General features: G+C 41.6%; 1 protein-coding gene across 1 annotated transcript in view; it reads right to left on the bottom strand.

Moving 5' to 3' along the window:
• LOC148672167 (leucine-rich repeat and fibronectin type III domain-containing protein 1-like protein) overlaps positions 1 to 10597 on the bottom strand; it is an 81939-nt gene extending 71342 nt beyond the window's left edge. Inside the window, exon 1 of the mRNA XM_088627626.1 lies at positions 9310 to 10597. The gene's annotated coding sequence lies outside the window, so the exon portion shown is untranslated. The remainder of the gene's footprint in view (positions 1 to 9309) is intronic.
• Positions 10598 to 16161: the final 5564 nt, after the last annotated feature.

The raw sequence follows: 16161 nt of genomic DNA, 5'->3' as shown, positions 1-16161 counted from the left end.
ACTAAAACCCTTGTTGGTTGTTAAAGGAGGGCCAGAGCTTTGAGGTCTTTGAGGTTATGACATTTGACTCGATGTCAGGTTGGGAGCTAGAATAAATGATGAACTCTCTTTGATCGTGGCCCTGGATCATATCTATGTCTATAGGGATGACGTCACGAGTCATGATTTATTTGTTGATCATTTCATATATAACACAATATTGTATGGAGCATTTATTTATTTCCAAATACAAAAAAAATATATATTTTTCATTTGAAGTAGATTATGTTTTCCTTAGGATGCATGCAGCACTTACAAGATACTTGAATTCTTTTATTTTCTGCTAATTGATAGGATGTCTTTTCTCTGTCATCACAAAGGCAAATGAAAAGGAATGAGGAATGAGGATCAGACCTCTTTCCCAGTCTCATTTAACATTCCAGCAGTTCCTTATATAACTTTGCAGTCTTACAGTGCGTTACCGAGACAATTTTGGCACTGTTCATTTGGCAGCTGAAAGCAGGAATGAAGTGAGGTATAAAAGCCTAGAAGAATGTACGATAAATTCAATGATGTACACTTAAAGACACAACTGGAGAGCCTCCTTGCAGAATTTATGCATTGAAACAAACCAACAAAAAAGCTCCACCTCAACACTTCCGTTGTTCATTTAATTTCCCAAGATCACCAAAGGGGACGTAATGTATTTGCATTCTGGACATCACATTATAACAGTGGGAGATTTCTGTCAGTACTTTTCTGTTAAGGCGAAGAAGTCAAGTTGTCATTTGTTCCAGCTGGAGTGAACTTTGCTGGGTTGCAGCTTGCGTTACCTTACTGTTTCTTCTTAATGAGAGGATGTCCCCGCTGCTGTGAAGAGATCGAATCCTGTATTTTAACTAAGCAAGGAAAACTTTTGTAATTTTTGTTTTTAATCACTCACACTACACCCTTCTCTAGGAAATTTTAAACAGGGTTGGTTAATCTGATTGCGATGTCTCACAAACAAACCATCAATCTCAAGAGAATAATAAATATGCAAATATGCACCTGACAGCATAATTCTGCCAGGTCCATTAGGGGCAACATCGACAATTAATGGGAGTTCTAAACAGCCTGGTTTGGATCAAATCTTTAAATGATTACAAACGTCAAACACGGTCAAACGAAATTGCACAGTGTAGAAGTTAGAACCTCCTGTTACAGTAATTATAAATCTGCAATCAAGCTCTGTTTATTTCTTACATTTGAACCTCCCTTCTGGACTGCAAATAAGCTGCAGGGAAACTTGGCAGAAGCCAGAAGAGGTATTTATAATAGTCGAGGTCAAACACCTTTCCTGAGATCATCTCCAACGAGCTGTCTTTCTGGGAATGTCAGAAATGAAACCTGAGTTCTAAATGAAAGGAAATGTACAAGCTGGCAGCATATTTGCATCCTCTGCATAAGGGTCATTCACTTATCCATCCATAAGCTTTCAGTAGTGCAGACTTGAATTTATTTAGATTTTGACCAAATTCAAAAGGTGGTCCATATTTCCAGCTCAGGCTGTGTTTTTGAAGGATTTTTAAGTGATGATATACTGAGCAATGTAACACATCACATATCACATTAGGTCACAAACAAAAGGTAGCCATTTGGTCCATCTAGTCTGTTTGGTGGTTCTTGGTTAATTGATCCAGGGATCAGGGAAGAAGCCAGGGAATGGGCTTCAAAAGTACATCTGGGTGTTCCATACTCCCACAGCCCTTTGTGTAAAGACATGCCTCCTGTTCTTGGTTTTAAATGCATTAGTGAAACCAGAAGGTGGAAAATGAAAGAAAGAACTAGAATGTTTGGTGATACATTTTTCTTTCAATTCTTTTTTTCAACTGCACTTTAATTATGTTCCTTACGTCTGCATTGTAAGTTCGGTTCTTCTGCATCTGATAATTGCAGTTCCAGTCATTTCCCTGAGTCGCTGGTTTGAACCCAACTTCAGGGAGTGCTTTAGTGTGCTGCTATAATTTTAGCATGAAAAAAATCAGGTTTTAGAAATTTGATGTACCGCACCGCTCTGGAACAACCTACAATACGGTAGTGGATTGGGATATGAGGAAAAGAACTGTCTGTACTTAGTGTTGACCTACAAGGTTTAAAAAGTATGGATCCAGATTTATCTTTCTGAGCTTGTAGCGGTATGGACTTGAATTAAGTAGCATCTTCACACCGCAAATGTTAAACTGCGATTGATTTTTGTGCAAGGAGCTACAGACGTGAAAGAAAGAGAAATCCTCAATTTGCCACTGTTTGTGTAGCATAACCTCTCCTTCCTTTAAGCCAACTTTAATGATATGGAAATGTATTGCAAACAATTTGTTAAAATGTTAAGGCTCCAGCGCTCGCGTTCTCGACAGAATATCGAGACGGACGAATGTCCCGGTGCTCTGTTCTGTCTGAAGGGCTGCTGTGCGAGCTCGAGGAGCCAGGCTCTGACAGATGAGCTCTCAGGCACGCTGCACATCTTCCACTGCGGAGGGCTACTGGGCACCCGGGAGGGCTGACATATGGCCGATACTGAAGCTTGGTCTTGCTCCCTGACGCCCAGAGTCAAACCGCAAAGCTGTAGCTAATAGGATTAAATAAGCCGTGAGAGAGCGGCACTATGGAGGGCCTCACCAAAACAGGCGGGAGGAATTCTTCAGTGTGTGAGGTTCCTCCTGTGGACAGTTAGGAATTTTATCAGATATTTTTCTTTTTAATAATTGGTGTCAGGATGGCGATTTTGCATGCAGGGTTTCACATCACTGCACCGTGTCTGTGACTGAGCTATGCAGTTATTTTATATAGCTCTTTGTAAAGCCTTGGAAATCCGTACAATTTCTGCCAGTATGACCCCTCCCCACACATACACAGACACACCATTTGTTTTAGCCCTAAGGAACTTTCCTTTCCACTGACCTTTCAGTGTTTTCTTCTCATGGTTCAGTTGCATTGCACAGAATTCCAGGGTGCAACACAGCAGCATCATGCATGGAGATTTAATTGTGAAAGCAATGGAGCAGCTGAGACACTTCCTGCACTGTGGCAGGAAGGGTTTGTTTTGAACTGCCAGGTAGCAAACGTTGCTCAGTGGAACCTTGATCAATGAAGGCTGAAATTCTGCAAGGTAAGGGTATTTTCTTACTAGGATAACAAATCAGCATGAGACCACTGGAAAAAACGGGACCCATCATAAAAACAGTGATCATTCTAGACAATGACTGTTTGATCAATCGAACCAATTAATGTTCTGAGCAAGTTAGTTGAGCTGCATTTGTTCACTGTTCCATTGCACTCAAATGAAAGATTCATGAAGAACACTCTGATAACTTATGCATTTTGCCCAGAGGCATTCAGGAAATGCAGTTCACATAAGCTAAAGAATCAAGTCCTGTTAGTGATTCTTTTGTGCGCAGTGTGACACAGGGATTACCACTGTTCTAAAACCAGCGACGAGAATATCATGTATTTACAGTTTATTTAATTGCACTATCTTTTTAATTAGCCGTGGAAATACGATGAGCTTTATTGCTTTAGCTGATGTGCAGTATCGAATCAGAAGCTGCTGAAGGATTGGTTATTAAAAGATTTCAAATTGCCATGCACATATGCTCCCAAACAGCAATAAGAGCGAGCAACACGTTCAGTTTTTGGGTTAATCTTTTTTTCGTTTCATCCAACTGATGAAGTTTGATGTTGAAAGGTTTCCTGCATGTTTTGTTGGAAGAACTTTAATCCTTTTGGTAATGAATTTCAAATTATTCAAAAATGATGGAATTTGAAGTTATCAATCCTAGCCATGTAGTGGGAAGAGGAGACACAAATGAATGATTAAAGCATGAAAGCTCAGACTTGTGTGAGAGTGCTGACAGAATGAAATGTAAAAAATAATGGCTTTGTAGATCAGAGAAAGTGCTTAAAGTACTCAGTCAGACTCTCTGTTCTTCTGTTGGAATTCATTTTGAATTTGGTAAGTTATTGAAAAGGTCTGAAAGGGGGTTGCTGTTAAACCACTGCTGTAGGATGATCCAGGACGTCTTCCAAACAGTGTCTTTAATTAATAACACAGCAAGACAGTACAGGAGGAAATTTCTCTCTGAAACATCTTGAAAAACACAGCAAGGCTCATCCTATTTCTTAAAATAACATACAGCGAGGAATGGCATTTGAAAAGGTAAAGTATTTGTAAGGATTTATTACTCCTTCCAATGATGCACTCATGAATTACAATAAACAATCCCAATAAGCTGGAGTAATGAACACCAAATCTTATTGCTGTGTCAAACATCGGATCATTTATTTTCTGTTTAGTTTAATAAAGCACATCTGTCACGGTTCTACACCATTTAACTAATCCTTATGATAAATTAGCATTTGGAAAGATTAACAGTACATTTTTTCCCCCCGAAGTTAGCATCACTGTAAGCCTGTGCTCGTTTCATCTTCCCAGTTCATCAACAAGGCTTTATCAGAGTGCAGCGGCTTGACTTGAGAATGTGTGCAATCATTCTGGAACTGCGTCCAGCTGCGCTCCACTGCCCAGAGAATCTGGTTGGATTGTAATTTTGACTTCATCTTTAGCAGCAGCCCATGGAGTCGGGTTTACCTGTCAAGCTAGACAACGGTGGATGTCTAGTGCTGCCCCCACCTGGGCAATGCTGGAAGTTATTCCACCCCAGCAGCCCCACAACATCTCAGATCAGGTTGGGACCATGAGAAAAGGCTTTAACAATGAAGTGGTCACTCTTCTGTGTAACTCAGAGGCAGTAAAGGTTATTTAAGATGACCAGGGCATCACCCCCGAGACCTGTTTGACAACTCGAGTAGTTGGTCACCGGTTTAGCTGATCATCTGTTCTCCATCCAAATATATCCTTTCCTCCTGACACAAAAGTGTTGGTCACTACTGCATTGCATGCATAAAATGCACTCAGCAATTTGCAGGCTTCAGAGTTAGGTCTGAGAGACTGCCTCTCTTCCTTGAGAAATGAGATTGTCTGATGTCATTCTGAGCTGACTGTGAATCCTTCTTGAACTTTATTTTAGTATATTCGACTGCTGTGTTAATTTTATGGATACATTAACTATTTATCTGTCCACGTAACAGAAGAACATTAGGTTTAACATGTAAGCCTGGCATCTGTTGCTGAGTTTTATTGCTTGTCAATATACATCTTATACACCTGCAGCTCCAGACAGAGACCTGCCCTGAATTTGTTATCACTATGCTGTGAAAACTGAGACAGTCTTACTTTGTAGCTTAGATGTAGAGACAAAAACCTGTCTGAAATCCTTTGAGAGGAAATTAGAGACAACAGTGTAAGAGCATGCTCTGAAACTAGTAGTAAAGAGCTCAGGAGCAGGGGAAGGTCAGTGCTTTCAGGAGACTGAGTGAGCCCTGGAGTGCAGTGGCCTATTAGCTCAGAGAGATGGACAGATGCCTGACCGTGTAAGACTCTAAAGGTCTTGCAGTCAATCTTCAGAACTATGGGCAAACTGTGTTGTCTAGACAGGACCACTGCCTCATGGTGACAGAACCTTTGTATCACTCAAACCCCAGATCTCCCCAGCACCCTGTACGCAGCTGTGTCCTAGAGTGATCAATGCATGTGTTTTTCGCAGGGCTCCTGAACTACAATTAAAACGAGCCAGAGAACAGCTGGCTCATTCATAACAAGTGTTTGGTGTTTCAAAGGACTCGATTCTTTTTTCATCTGCACCCTTACAGAGACTTGCTAATTGTTGAGGCATTATTATGTAACAATGTGACAGTTACTATTTGTTACGTATCAGACTCAGAAGGTTAGCAGCAATGATTACAACCCTGGCGGCTTCACAGCAATGATGTGCTTCTTGTCAAGTGAAAAAAAAACAAAGCTTAGTAGGCCTGCTTCCATTAATTTTCTATTACATGTTTGTGTAAATTATTGCTGCGGTTTGGATCAGATTAACCCCAAACACACAACCACTATTAAAAGAGCAAACGTGTATTTTTCTGCGGATGAAATCATTTATTAATTTGTCTCCACTATTTCATTTAGCTGTGCAATTATCCATTTCACACCAACACTAGCTGTCAGTCTTTCTAAGTGAGGTACGATACCTTCTGTGGTGAACCAACCGTATGTGAAACTTTGTGTAAGCAAGTTGTGGCTCGAAAGAGAATCGCTATTTTTAGTTTAATACCATAGGAATAGCCTGAGGATATGTGATCGGATTTGATCCTTCAATTTGCAGTCCGTGAGGCTTGAGTAGTAAGAACCAGACATCTTTTTCTTCCTTCCCCTAGGGGATTCCCAAAAGTTCCCAGGACATCCAGGAGATGAATCCTGAATCACTACCCATTGGGACATGCCTGGAAATTCAGCATTCAGCCAGTTGTGCTCTGATGACTTGGGAATCCCAGTCACAGTCAACACCTACCTGATATATAACTACCCCAGACACATAGAAGATGTGTGGATTACAGGAAGTCTTCAGCAACGGCAACCCAATGATTGCAAGAAACACCCTGAAGATTTGTAGCGATGGGTCATACCCAATATGCACTGTCCAAAAGCCTTATTTGTTAGCCAGGAGACAAAGTGTTGCTTCTCTGATTTTTAAAACCTGCGTCTCAATTTTTGTTCCATTGCTGTTGAAAGACTGTAGATTCATGCTGGCTGTCTGGTTGTAAAGAGCACTGAGCTGTGCAGCTGTTCAAACACGTATCAATATAAACCTGTCAGAACAGGTAAGTGGTCCAATTTCTCCAATTGTAGCTGTGGAATGAGAATACTGTTTTACTTAACCCCACCCACACACACACATTCTGCTGAGATATATTGCATCGAATTCGACTGACAAATAAAAAAGCAAATACATTTAATACTGGTGAAGTCATACAGCATATCAGGGAATGACTTTGCCTTGGGATTGCATTGGATTTTGAGATTACTGCCATGCAGTAACCACTGTAATTTACTTGTCATAATGTTGAATGTACAAGTTGCTCACATTGCACTTGAGATGCCTCCCTGTTTCAGAAGCAGCTGAGTCTGGACATTCCCACAAAGTAGGGTATGGCTGTATAATTCCAGAGTCAATAGCTCATTCGTCAGGAACATTCGCCCTCCTTTGGGAAGATAATACGCTTTACATTGGATACATGGCGCAGAGCCAGATCAGCCTTGACAGATAAAAAATATATCTTCACAATAATTTCATCTTTATTGAGCATGGTGTGCCCTTAGGGTCTTATTACACCTGTCAGGCCCGCCACAAATGCAGTTCATAAATAATTTTCAGAGACTCCATAATCAGATCTTAAGAAATACTAAAATAAACGGATTCCAGGCTCAGGGAATTTGGAACGTCTTCTCTCTCCCTTTTTTCATCTGTAAAGCTGAAACATTTCCTGCCAGATTTTTTCCATCTTGGATGTTGGAATTATGTAATTATTGCTCAGCTGCTGTTACTGTCGTCCCAAAGTCTCCTGATCCCCATTTTCTTTGATCGAACCAGTGAATTCTCGAGTAGCAGACCCTCCCTACCAGTAATTCAAACGGCGGGAGACTGCTTGATGCTAATATTGAATTCTTTCATGTTTAACAGAACAAATGTAACACTACCCTTTTGCATTAATATATAAGATATTTGTGCCTGTCTGAGTCAATGCATGTGTCTGCCCTTGTGTGTGTTTGGGATTGAATGTAATTGACAAAGGTATATATCAGCAGACATCTGTATAAATTAATGTATGGCATTTATGTCTTTCTTGATCAAAATAACGGATTTTGACAGCTTTGTAACATAAATACATTTCTATCCACTAGCCTACAGAAAAGGATCATATTTCTGGATTTTTTTAACTGCTGCCTTTGACGGTGATGATAACAATTGATTCATTCAAGTTGCTTGTGCTTAACAACCAGCCAAATGACCCAAAGAATCGAATCAAAACCAGCTTTAAGAGATTAATTATTTTTTTGCGTTGGTCGTGCTGGGGTTTTTTTTTCGGTCTCGATCTGTTTCTATTACCTAAGAGAACAGAACGGAGCTGTAAATTCATGAATCACTTCGAATTCTGTCACGTAGTCAGGATGTGGCTCCCAAAGGTACCGACAGAGACATGAAAGCCGAAAACCAGCGCAAACATTTTAGCTGTCTGAAGGCATTCGTTTCCTTAACTACTGAGAACCCCGAACACATAAAAAAGACAACCAAAAACAGGCATCACACGTCCAACACATCCATAGACACCAACTGGACCGGGAACTGTCTCTGGTGCTGAACTGTACTACCACAATGAAGAGAATACTAGCAGTGCTTCACTTTTTTACTACCGTACCTCAAACCTTATGCTGCAATATCTCTGACAGAGTCCAGATCCTCATTCAGGCATTGCCTCTTGCTGATTCCAAGACGCATTTCAATTGAATGTTTCCTCTAGAGATCTAAAACGTTTCTCTTCCATTTCGTATGCTATACCGTACGGCCGAAAGGAGAAGACCACGTAACTGTAAGTTGACACTCCAAATATACACATACAAGTATTCATGAATTCACAGATAACTATTTTGCCCATTTTTGGAAAAAAAGGAAGGACAGACTCAAAGGGCACTACACACATCTATAAGAAGACAAAGATGCACCCACTGTCTACAAAATGTATTTAAAATATGTATGAATCTCGCCCAACAGAAACGAATACATTCAAATTAATCATCAAAACTTTACCGGATCCTCAGTTTGATTCTCCTTTTTATAGATCGATCGCTGTATACGAAAATAATTTCCGTTATTCTAAACGTTTGTTTTTTTAATATCATTTTTGAGCAGATAGTGAGCATATGCTTAGAAAACATGAAAAATGATCCTTGAGATAGCTCATAATTAGCTACAATATATCGCTGTACAAAATTCCGGGGTAAATTATCACGGAAAGATATTAAAATTAGCTAAGAAGGGTTAAAATGAGATATTCTACATTACCTTTATTGTAAGTGCTGTGAAACAGCCATTCTTAGCTCCTTTGTACTTTATGTATCGGGGCACATTATGGATAACCGTAACATTTTCGTATCGCAAAACAAACCTACATACATTAAAACAAATATTGTTCCGAACTGCAGGACAGATGCATACAGAGGGGGGTCTCTCTTTCAAGGTGATTGCGATTTTGGTTTCCTACAAAGTGAAGCGCCGAGCGCGGGCAGTTAAATTAAGGCCAGCGTACCACAGACAACAGACGCGCTGGCACCAGCGCGGAGTTCTTTCTGCAGTTTGGCGGTCGCAGACAGGCACAGCGTGAATCAAGCAAGCCGCTTACCTTCCGCACCCCACTCCCGAAGATCCTCCGTGCTGCAGGGACTGTCCCCAGGTCGAGCGAGGGCTGCTTTACAGCGCCCAGTTTAGACGCGTCTCTTACAGCGAGAGGTTCTCCTGTACCCACTCAGAGCTGCAGCCGGGAGCAGCGCAGGGTGCTGTAACGCGGCGCGAGCGAAGGACTGGCATCGGAGTTGGTTTGTAGAGGCATACAATGCTGAGATTCACGGCGGGATTCAAATGCGCGTACTGTACCTGCCCGCGGAGGCTTGCCTCTCACAACAACTCGCTTCCCGAAAAGACGAGGAGCAAAGCAATGTACGCCCGAGCCGTGTCTCGCTGTCGGCTTCAGTTAATCATTGCACACGGCAGGCTGCGTGAGAACTGCAAACATTTCTGTCTCTAGGACGGGTTGCCTTGTCCTTGTCCAGTAGCTTCAGTGCAACCGGGCGATGCTTCGCCAGTCACCCTCCTCCTAGTTAAGAACAACGATAAAAAGATGCTTTTAAGAAATCACCACAGAAAGTGCCATAGCGGGACAAAGATATATTCCGTATTGGGTAGGACGGTCAAAGATTAAAAAAAAAAATGCAAGTTGAGAATCAGGGGTGTTCAAAGAATTTAAACGCTACAACAGCCCAGCGTCTCCGATAAGGCTCTCATCAAATCGTGACATTAACCTTGAACTTTTGTAAGTCCAAACGTAGAGGACAGAGTGTATTTCTCGTTGATTAGAAGGCAGATCCAGGGGAAGACGTGCTCTTTCTTTCAGTGTGTGTTGTAAACCAAATGCATCTCCGGCGCCCGTTTTCTTTAATCCCAGAAGAAGGCGAAGCCCATGTACAGTAGGCACCGAAGCCTATGCGTATCTGCTCGCAACGTTTCCGATGACGGTCCTCGTCATTCCTCGCCGAGGAGCGCAGCCTGTGGCGGATAGAGGGAAGGATGTGCAGCAGTCCGTCGGACCAGCCCTGGAAGGCGAGCGCGAGCCTAGCTGAAGAGCACCTCAGCGCGCGCAAGTTCTCCTGGCACTCCCAGCCTCGCGCTCCTTTCCTCTCCTAATAACACTGTACCGCAGTCGCTGCGGGGCACTGCTCCCATTCCCAGGCGAACCTGTCACCCAGCTAGTTCAGAGCCATCCCATCAGATGCGTATTTGAGAATCTATCATCGGCGTCTATTAAAACGCTGAATAAACGAACAGAGGGTTCGATTTTTTTTTTAGCGAAAACGAAGGTCGAGTTTTGCGCGCTTGTACCCAAAGACGGCGGGAGAGAGAGACATTATCTCGATGTGCAGAGGGAGGGGATGCCCTCGTATCTGCATATAAATCGGCACACTTTCAGTCACGTGTGCTGAAATTCTACTGTACTTTTGAAATGCGCTGGTTGATCCATATTTGTGCACAGAAAAAAAAGAAAACTTGCCAGGAACGTGTTTAAAAAAAAAAAAACGAGCTGTTTTTTTTCCTGCGCCGTATAGAGCACCACTGTGGAATGTAATAAGAACGACAATAATGAGCATGGTGAATATCGTACCTGCTGCAGCCTCTGCCTTAAGCGGCAATACTGTGTGACTTAGTGTTCAGTCGTGGTTAATACTAATTACAGCCTTAAATGCATGGTAATTGAAAAGAAATGAAAAAGAATAATTTTTATTAACGCCTGTTATCATATCATGTATGTCTTTATGAGCCAAGTATGAGTCATGGCATGTTTGTCAAAGCTAACCACTAACAAGCTGAATATGGATAGTGGCCATATCATAAACACCATACATGAGTATTTTAATTAAAGGTAGATGCTGGGATTGGACTTGCCCATGGGACTGCATGTCCATTTGTAAATTTACATGTACAATATAAATGATATTGGAATGTGATCTGGCTCTTTGTATGCTTGAGCTATTTGCTTAATTCAAGCAGTTTTATATATAAAACAGGCTGCAGTACCACCCCCCACACACACACACACATTCTCTGAAATGCTTCCAGTTGGCCTTCTGAGGGGGGATGGAGTTATCTACAAATCCTGAGATCCTGAAAGCACTTTACAGAAAATGTGCGGTCGTATTCTTGCTCGTGCTGTCAAGAGCCTGCGGTGGGAAAACTCTGATTGGCCTGACACAAAGGCTGGCCACAGATCTGGAATGTTTCATGCTTTGAGACCAGAGCTGGAGAGAAACTTGTCCAAACCCCCAAACCAATTAATGTGTAAGACAGTAATTGATTCCAAAGACTGTTTCTTTTGTATGAGCTCTGTTTAAGTGCATTCGCTTTGTGTAAGCAGTAATTCACCATAGCATGTAATTCTTTTTTCCAATTAAAAACCAGCTAATTGAATGTAGCCTACATCATTTGGTACATTTCATTCATTCACTGGCAGTCTTTTGCTGCACAGGGCGACTGTCTTCCATAAACCTGTAGTTGACCAATCTGCCTATAGGGGGCACTGCACTTTTTGGCAGGTGGAGCAGATGGTGTCTCCAGTGACATCTGGTCATGTCCTGTGGCTTTCAATCGCACTGAGCTCTTTGAGATGCTCTTATTTTGCTTCTTTAATTCGATACCTTTAGGTCTCGCAGTGCTGGCCTCCTTCCCAGATCATCTTCCTTCATATGGTATAGTCAAGAGCCTCCAAGTAGATAACCCTTTAATTGGAATCTTAGTCCAGATCTACCAGTCTCTAAAGAATGAAGCCTTCCTGTCCACAATTCCTTTAACTCTTTACAGCTGTCATGCAATGTGATTCTCTTCGTCCCCCAGGGTTCAGTGATCTACTGATTTCTTTCCAGTATCTCTATTCATCCTCATGTTGCCAACTTCCATGCTTGCCTTAATATTGGTCAGCCAGATTCCCTTATCTTTAACTACAATTAATAACCTCAGACGGACCTGCTTTTGAACCTTGTTAAATACTGAAATTAAACACAATCCATTTAAAATAATAAAACTTCAAATGCCTACCATGGTTGCTGTCGAATGCACATGATGATGAAAACATTAAGAAATGATTAAATAAGTATAAAATGCATTTTCTGTATTTAATAGAAAGACACATAAAAGTATATCATGGCTGGATGCTTGTGGATGCTCCTCATTTCATTGGGGGTATTGAAGAGTAACTGGTTTGTCAATGGCGGTTGTGAAGGAGACCCCAGCAGTATGAGGTCTTGCAGGGTCACATGGTTACTTAGCAGAGAAGGTGAGAGAGGTAGAGGCAGCCCACTGCAACAGTTGAGGAGAACCCAGAGTAGGGCAGACTCTGAACAGAACGGATCTTGTCATCCCGGTACCTTAACAGAGTACAGAGTACAGACTTGGGTGTCTCCATTGGACCCTGGGCAAGAAGAGAACAGCAACTATCCCAGTGGGGTCACAGGTATTGGTAGGACAGATAGCTACTTCAGGAAGGACCTGCTATTCCAAATCTATAGTGTTTTGCCTTCAAGCCACTAGTGTCATCTAAATGACAAGTTTGGGCTGGAAACCAAGGGTCAGAATCAGACTGACCAGTCTGAGGAGAATATGGTTAAGGTACACCACCATTCCATTGCGTGTTCACTGAACTTTATTCTGAATAAAATGTATTTTGTCACGTGCATTTTTCAGATGTAATTGCTTACTCCGGCGTCCTGGCCAAATTTCCCATTGGCCCTTACCAATCATGGCCTCCTAATAATCCCCTCTATGAATTGGCTACATTACTTTGTTCTCCTCCCCACGGATAGCTGATGTGTGGTGAGCGTTCTGGAGCACTATGGCTGCCGTCGCATCATCCAGGTGGGGCTGCACATTGGTGGTGGTGGAGGGGAGACCCCATTACCTGTAAAGCACTGAGTGGAGTGTCCAGAAAAGCGCTATATAAGTGTAAGCAATTATTATTATTATTATGTACTGAGCATGTTTGCCGATACTGCAATGGGAGCTGTCCGTGGTGCTGAAACATATATTGCTGCTATACTGTACTTAAAGAAAGACTGTGCCCTTGTGCCCTGGCACTGAGAACTGTGAACCTTATGAGAAACAAATGACATTGCCTGGGATTGAAATCCTACCCCTTCCTCCACTTCAGGTTCACCCCCACAAATATTTATTCTTTATTTCATTAAATATGATAAAATAGAGCAAAATGCAAGATATTAGGTTTAAGTTAATAGCTAAGTACACTTGCCACAGATACGGTCGGTTAATCTGCTTTTCCTTTTGCGATCTGCTTAACTGCCTGAATGCCTATGATTAAGCTAACTGTCTGTATAAATTAAAGAAGGTATCCAGCTTGTTTAATTCCATATCTCCTCTGAAGAGAACAGATTTTTGCAGGGCTTTTATAACTCAGTAATTACTGTAGGGCTCTTGAATTGAAAGTGAGACTGTGCAGTAATGTGCTAGCGTGTTTCAGTTAAACAGAAAAATGAGATGGACTGAGAGAGACTGGCTGACAAGACATCATTGCAGTGAGGGATAGATTATATTTGCTACAAAACAAAGGCATAACTGGAAGATCAAAGGAAACATACTTAAGAATGTGAGCAAGAGGCACCTGTGACTAGGACTGCTTCTAAACCATGCTGCTGGCTCCCTTGAAGGAAACCTTAAAATAATGGGCAAATTTGATCCCTTGATCATTTTAACCTTTCTTAAATTCATTTGACATCACAGTGGAACACAAATGTCAAAAAATGCTTTGTCATTTAACAGCATGGTGTGGATCAAAATGAGGTGTTTCAGAAATGACAAAATTCTCAATAAAAAAGCAATTGTGGAAACCTTTGTGTGTCTCTTACCTTACATCCTCACATCTGATTAGTACAAATCAGTTTGCAAATTATTCTTCAGAAATACTGTACACAGACTTGGAACAATTTCCACTTACTGTAGGTACAGTATGCCAAGCAGAGAGCATGTCAGAGGACTAGAACCGCCTGTGGAATTATACTGCTGTGGAGGGGGGAGCTTGAGAAACGTGAGCACCCAGAAGAAAGCACTTAAGGAAATTTTTGTTGTAATGCATATGGGAAAAGTCCACTATGTAATGACAACCCCAAGCTTAAGAGGTTTTAAATGGAAGCTGGCACCAGAATGATCCTTGTCTAGCTGAAAGTGCTTGACACTTGAGCAGTGAATATTTGTGCCAAGTGATTTTCTGCAGCTTGGCAGATATGAAGAAGTGCTCGGAGTTAATGGGTTCAACTGACTTGTGATCTCTTCCTATCAGACAGGCCAAGCCAGTGAGATGACACTCTGGTATCTTTTCAGCTTCGCTTCTTCTTTCTGCTTCATGCTTGCAGCATCGTCACCAGGGCCCCCTGCATCTGCATCTGCAAAATCGTCAAAAAGTAACAACAGCTTGTTTACACTGCCTCAATGTTACCATTCTGTAACATTGTTACTGTTCTGTTACTGTACTGTTACATGCTACATATCTTATTAGTGTTCAGATATTTTCACAGTTCTGCCTCCCCTGCATTAAGTATCAAATCGCATTCTAGTTCAGAGTAAAGAATAAGTGGAGCTTTGGCAAAAAAAAAAAAAGTTCTGCTTGCTTTTATACAATGTCTTTTTTCCATTGCCAGGACAGAACCTTTGCACCCGGACTTCCCAATAATGACGGTTTGTCTTTTTTTCCAGTTGAGCTCTCACTTATCTGAACCCCAAATTGTTCAAATACATTGCTGACTTAAAAGCATGGCATTCTTAATAACATTGGGAACATTGCTTGCTTAGGTCTTTCAAAAACCACATTCTGATCTTAGAGGAGTGCAGATTTCATGTTACTTGATAAAAGTTTGTGATTGGCTCAAGGTCTCCAACTGTTCAAAAGGTTGTAATAGCTCCTAGTTAAAGCTGGTCTAAGCTTACATCCTGTGTCACTGCTGTTTTATTTAGTTACGCAGTTTAAAATATTTCGAGCTATACAGCTTTCTCTGTTTGTTGTACACTGTAGGTTTACGTTAATCTACATTTCTTTGTTTCCTGCTGGTATATACGTAACGTGACCAGGAAAGCGGAAGATCAGGAAGGGAGAGACAGAATGCAGCAGGTGGAAATGTGACTCTGAAGAAAGAAACTGTAAAAAAAGAGAATATCTGTCTCCATCCAGTTCCCATCCTTACAGGCAGAGTGTTTGACCACCTTTGCACAGAGCTAAATACAGTTACACTAGTATTGAGCCCTAGAGTTGGTTAGCGTATGGAGACTTGGATTTGGCATTAAACCCCCTTGGATGAGGGAACAACAGCGTACTGTAGCTCTGAGGACACATACTGCCTCCACATAAGGATGGAGAAGACACAGCTGCGGGCAAAGACTGCTGGGAAACGCGGTCTCCAGATTACCACTTTGCCTGGCGTTGTCATGAGTTTACTCCCCACTGTCGAACTCCGTTAAAACAATTTAAAAGCTTTAAGTAAGCAAACAGTTTACTCAGCTGAGGGTTCAGGTCTGTAATTTAACCGAGAGCTCGGCTGCGAAAACCCAGACGTTAATGAGATCAGGTGGGAAGCTCTGCTCCACACAGTTCCTGGGATTGATGAGCAGGTTGCGAGATCCCAAGAATATGAGAAGAGATATAGTGTATCTGTAGAATATGAGAGGAGAGACAGTGCCTGACATACTGTATGTGTAGGTCTTCTTTTTGGAACAATTAATTATCAATTGCACATAGTTAGATTTCAAATTATAGTTTTAATTGTGTTTCAGTTCTGGGTTGATTGTTTTTTCAGTTTTGCAGTACTGCATTGGAATGTTCTATCAAGCTGTGCATGTCCTTTAGGAATCAATTGAGAAACAACCACTGTATTTGAATACGTTCATATGACCAAACTGAAGGGAGGTTCTTGGCTCTTTTGGAAGCTGG

Source organism: Lepisosteus platostomus, chromosome 4 (assembly GCF_059453375.1).
Source record: "Lepisosteus platostomus isolate fLepPlt1 chromosome 4, fLepPlt1.hap1, whole genome shotgun sequence".
Lineage (NCBI taxonomy): Eukaryota > Metazoa > Chordata > Actinopteri > Semionotiformes > Lepisosteidae > Lepisosteus > Lepisosteus platostomus.
Note: the sequence above shows the minus strand (reverse complement) of the source record. Positions and strands in the feature narration are given on the sequence as shown.